Genomic DNA, 6006 nt, shown 5'->3' on the forward strand with positions numbered 1-6006 from the left:
CATCCAGACAACTTGACACAGCTGTGGGAAGCATTGGAGTCAAGATGGCCAGAATCCCTGTGGAACGCTTTTTTTTCCGGCTTCGTTGCACCTGTACTGTCTGTCTGCTAGATGGTGGTGAACAGACCGTGACTTGGGTGGCGGATTCCTTTATGATCTTCTTGACCTTTGACACCGAGCGCTGTAAATGTCCTGGAGGGCAGAAAGCGTACCACCGGTGATGCGTTTAGCTGACCGCACCACGAGTGCTTAATTTGTCAATTGTCAAGTGCCGGGAAAAAAAGTGAGCCAAGAAGGGGGTGACCTGGGGGGCTCTGAGGTACCGAAAGGCATATAAAAAAAATCCCCTTTATAATAAAGCATTGCATGCATTATCATCGCTTTCGCGTACTGGCAGAGCATTAGAGTAGAGTAGAGGCGCTTGCAGAAGTTGCACATATGGGGATTTTTTTTCTCCATCAATAGCCTAGGCCTAGGTGTGTGGAGACACATATTGTGAAATATGAGGAGGAAATTATAGTCCTATAAAAGCTTTCCAGTTTCACTGACTCACCCAATGATACGCAGTTCACTCACCGACGATGGTTGATGCGTAAAGTGCCAAAAATCTATCTCTCTTGTTTTACTTTGTAAAACAATGCTGTTCGGGCAATAGGCCTATTTGGAAGGCGATAACATAGGCCAGAGGTATTCAACTCTTCCCCTACGAGGTCCGGAGCCTGCTGTTTTTCTGTTCTACCTGATAATTAATTGCAAGCACCTGGTGTGCCAGGTCTAAATCAGTCCCCGATTAGAGGGGAACAATGAGAAAAAATGCAGTGGAACTGGCTTGGAGGTCCAGAGTTGAGTTTTGGGGACAGGCTATTTGGTAGCCTACATACAGATTAGTCTTCTCTTTTCAGCAGGAGCCATTTGCTTTCCAACCTGTGTTTTCCCGCAATTGTATGTGAAATATTGCAAAAGGCCTGTTTTGGCTGCATGCTGGTCACTGACAGATTTGCCGCACGTTCCAAACTGTAGCCATTTTTTTTACTATTGATCCTCTGTGGCTAAATTATAGGCCTACTCCTGGTGTAGTATTCTGAATTATTTCATTTATTTCTGAACAGACCGCAGTAATTCTAGAACTTTGGCATTTCAGTTTATAAGGGGTGCTGCATCACCTCCAGCACCCTTCCAGAACTATGATTATTTAAGGAAATAAATGATGAAGTGCAATGCTGGAGAGATGACCTTTGCAGGCTCATGTCTACCAGAGCAGAGAGGGAGAGAGATCATAGAAAGTGAATCTCATTCTAGTTCTGTGAGAGATACAGGCGTGCTTCTCTCTCTCAACACAGCAATAGCCACGCGTTGGTCACAATGGCCACGCGTTGGCTACAATGTTGCGCAAACCATAAACTCGGGCCGGCCCAACACTAATCAATTCTTAGACTATCAGGCACGTTTTCACATTACGTTTTTTAGGGGGCAGGAGAATTACAGAGGAAGCAACTTGAATGAACTCTGATTGCTTTTATTATAATTTCTACATTGCAAACTGTAAGAAAAGAAATGTCATGCCACGAGTGGTACCGGATCCTGGCAAATGGGTTCCAGAATGAAACAGTCCAAAACTGAGAGGTGCCGGATCCTGTTCCAACAGGATCCAGCGCAAATTAAGCACTGCGCACCACCCTCTGGAGAGCCATTTGGTTGAGGGAGGTACAGTTGCCATACCAGGCGGTGATGCAGCCCGACAGAATGCTCTCAGTGGTGCATCTGTAGATGGTGCACACACACACAGACAGTATTACACACTCACACACACATACACACACACACTTTCACATGCACGTTTAACCAGGCAAGGCATTACAAGGTGACTGGGGTCCATTGTAAGCTGTTAAAACAGAAAGTAATGCTTAGGAACGAACAGAGAGTTCTGATACTTAACAACCCCTTTACTCAGCCAACACCATACCCAGGCAGCCAAGCAGGCAGGCAAGCAGGCAGGGAGGCTCACATACAAATCATACTGTGCATGTGTGCGTGTACAGGTGTGAGTGATCTGCACTGGGTCAGTTTCATTAGTAAACAGCAGAGGAATGGCAGCGAAAACTAGCGAAACTGAAAAGTTCTATACATGTTTTCACTCTTTCTTCTCTCTCTCTGTTTTCTGTCTCTTCTATCTGTTTTCAATCTTCTTGCAATGGCCTCCAGCACCTGTTAACAGTGGGAGAGAGATGGAGGGATTGGGGGGCATGCAGGAGGGGATGAGGGAGGCTAAATAGTGCAGGGTGGTCTGGTCTGGTGTGAGGTCCTTCAAGGTCATTTATAACACTAGCTAACACATGCTGTACAGAGTACCTATCTTGAACACAACTGGCATTCAGCTCCTGATTTGAATATTACACTACCTGTATAATTGACTATGGGAATGCATTCAAAGTCAAACCGGTTTCATGTATTTGAGAGTAGATCAACTTTGCTGCTAGAATGTTGTTGCTGTTTTTGTTGTTGTCTGCTCACTTTTATAGACACAGCTTGGTGTTGTGCAATGCAACCATAGGCTTTGGTCTCTAGCGGCCACACACACACTTTCCTACCTTGTTGCCTTGGGGAGAGGCAGTCACTACACAGTTTGACGCTGATCCACACCCCCTGAGCAGCACACAGGACTTCCCTATGTAGAGACCTGTGTTGCTGAAAGCTACAGCTGTTTTGTGACACACACACACAGAGAGAGATATAATCTCACTACTTCGTTCCAGACACACACTCTTTACTCACCCTTCACTTTCTCTCCCCGCTCCGTTCCAGATGTTGATGATGATCTCACCCCGGTAGGGCTTTCTCCTGCTTAACCAGAGGGGAGTGTGAATCATCACACACACACACACACACGCACACACAGCTATGTCTTACTATACTTGTGAGGACTTTTTGGGGACCAACAATTGATTCCCATTCAAAATCCTATCCCTAAACCTAACCCCTAAGCCTAAAATAGCCTTTTTACAAGTGAGGACGGGCAAAATGTCCTCACTTCTCTGAATTTTTGTTGGTTTACTATTCTTGTGAGGACTTCTGGTACTCACAAGTATAGTAAAACGTGTACACACACACACACACATACACATAGCCTTGTATGGTGCTTATTTCCCTCCTCATCATGTGTCTGAGAGGAGTTGCATTGACTATGCTGTCTAGGGTTTCTTTTGAAAGCGAAGGTTTATTGTTTCTGATTGTACAGCTCTCCTCCTTATTGAGCTTATGTGGCGCATATTATGTCTGTCATCTTTCAGTTTGAAACATTTCCCATTTTTTTATGTTTTTCCGGATTTTAAAAACTGTTGGATGAACTTCTACGTTTCTGTGTTGGCTATTTTAATTTCTATTTTTGACATTCCATAATTATGGGATGTATTACTGTATATCCATTTGTTATTATCCATTTAACATACTGGTAACTGGACCAAATGTATCCAACTAATGAATCATTGATAGAGCACATAGTCCCTAGTGTTGTCATCACTCCCTGTGTATTTGTTGTTATTATTCTGTGCATGAGACGGTTACTCACTGATTGAGAGAGTTGATAGCCTTGACCTGGCTTGTTGATGGGATGTTGTTCGTAACCAGGCAACGGGACGACCTCCCTTGATTACAGCTCTTCAGAGTAGTTCCCTTAAGCCACTAATCTAAGGTCAGTTTTGTTTTCCTCCTGCTAATAGTGGAGGTTAGGACTTGGAGAGAGTAGGCTGATTCTAGATCTGTGCCTGAGCAACTTGGACTCAGGGGTAGACGTAACATAGTATACATAAATCTCCCTTCCTCCATTTAGTATGATATGTTACGTTTTGTATGGTATGTATTAATTTGAGGATGTTCATCACCCATTTCATATGCTATGTTACGAATTGCAATTCGTACAATATGTTACAAATTGGCAATACATATCATATGTTATCAATTCCAATTTGTTGTGTCTAACGTTAGCTAGATGGCATCAAACTAAGATGTTTGGTGCAGTGAAAACGATTAGTTTATCGTTGAATAACAACAAACACTTCAATGAAGAATCCCTACTGTTGACCAGTCACCGACGAAGTGAGTGTAGACTTCGGCTACCGACTTCAGCTTGCCGCAAGAAATGTTTTTGTGTGCACGAACAGCCGGAAAGATCCTTGCCCAAGACCAAAACGAACAAAATCGTCAAAAAATGTCACCATAATATATGCACAAACTGTTACGAACTGTTTCGGATGGGAAGCATTCAGACACTTTTAGGGTTAGGGTTAAGGTTAGGGTTAGGGGAATGGTTAGTTAACATGCTAAGTAGTTGCAAAGTAGCTAAAAAGTAGTAAGTTGTTGCAAAATTGCTATTTAGCTAAAGTTGTCTGTGATGTGATTCGAACACGCAACTTTTGGGTTGCTAGACGTTCACATTATACATCTTCACATCCTCCCCAACCAACCTTACTCCTTCCGTTTTTGGCCTAGTTATTATTATTATAATTATACTTTTTTTGGTCTAAGTAACCTTCTGTCTTATGTAACTATACCAAACATAACATATCGTCCTAATTGGAGGGTCACAAATGTATTTATGTTTTCTATGTTACTTCTAGTCTTTGAGGCCAGGTTGGCCTGAGGACAACTGATACTCGGAGCAGCAGTGTTAGCCTACATAAAGAGTTTATTGTGAGCATGCGCTACAGGGCTAACCGCTAACAGCTAAGAGCTAACAGTGGTTTGTTTGGATTTTGGAGTAGCCTCAAAGCTCATGTTACGGACCCAGTCCAGAGAATGGCTTATTCATGGGGCTAACAGTCACTGGCCTGTAGATGACAATAACAACTCCACCACACTTCAAGTCAGTCATGTAAAATGACACTGTTGTTTTCACACGAGACCGGCTGACATTTTGAATTGATGGGAATGAGATATGTGATGTTTCTTTTTATCTGATTACAAAGGTGCTTGGGGGACTTGACATAAGGGGGTATGAGTTAGTTTTAGGCCTATACGGATTATATTATATTTTTATGATGTATCATTATATTGCATGTCTAAAAACGCTGACTGACTTTTGGCCAAGCTGAAGCCCGCTTCATCAACAAAGATATACTTGTGATGGTTCACAGCAGCATTAAGCACCATCACCCTCTAAAAATATATTTTGATTAGTTATATTTACAGTGGTTCCAATTAGATATTGTGAAGTAGCATGTGCATCAAATAGTAACAGTAATACAGTATATAGTGCTGTACCTGAACTCGGCCCGCAGTTGTTTCACCGTTCATGTTTCTCTCAAAAGGCACCAGGTAAATGTGTATCATAAATATCTGGTGCCTCTTCAAAAGGCAGGCGATTGTTGGTAGGCTGATGGATGCCACATTGGCAAATGTGTCATCGTTCTCCTCATTGGCCTGCTTTATTTCAGACAGCCGTATGTCATTCCTGGCCCTCACCATTTCCAACACTGTCCACTCCTGCTGGTCGGTCAGCACACGGCCACGGCCACAACCATGGGGTCTTCTGTCAATTCTGAGGGTAGAACACAGTATACTGTCAATAGATCATACTGTAAGAATACTAACATGTTTTGTGAATTTACATGCATTACAATATGTAATTTACTGTAAATGTAATGGTAAAGCATAGTGCATATCCTGCAGACTTCTTGGTGAAATGTTCTCATGATCGAATTGACAGTTGATCTTTTCAGATTGGGTTGAACTAATCTGACAGCCTCTGCCATGGTAAGGCCTATGTTTATAGTACCGCCTCCTTCAGGCCATGGATGAGACATGCAATGAAATCAATCCAGACCAATGTCAGGCTTGGATTCGCCATGCCAAAAGGTTTTTTCTCAAGTGCATGAACAATGAGGATATTTACTGCGGTTTCGATGAGAACCTATGGCCAAATGCTCAAGACAGGCTTGATGTAAACTAGTGCTGCTAAACATTATGTTTCTTTCATTTCTTTCATTTGATTACAATGTGAAAGATCTCTTC

The 6006-nt window shown here is 42.6% G+C and overlaps 1 long non-coding RNA gene across 1 annotated transcript; it reads right to left on the minus strand.

The window, feature by feature from the left end:
• Nucleotides 1-1728: 1728 nt before the first annotated feature.
• On the minus strand, nucleotides 1729-5529 carry LOC121532753. The gene is made up of 3 exons (XR_005994383.1): nucleotides 5257-5529; nucleotides 2773-2838; nucleotides 1729-1761 (listed from the first exon to the last, which is right to left on the minus strand). It is a non-coding gene; the product is annotated as an uncharacterized LOC121532753 (long non-coding RNA).
• Nucleotides 5530-6006: the final 477 nt, after the last annotated feature.

This window comes from Coregonus clupeaformis, chromosome 20 (assembly GCF_020615455.1).
Source record: "Coregonus clupeaformis isolate EN_2021a chromosome 20, ASM2061545v1, whole genome shotgun sequence".
NCBI lineage: Eukaryota > Metazoa > Chordata > Actinopteri > Salmoniformes > Salmonidae > Coregonus > Coregonus clupeaformis.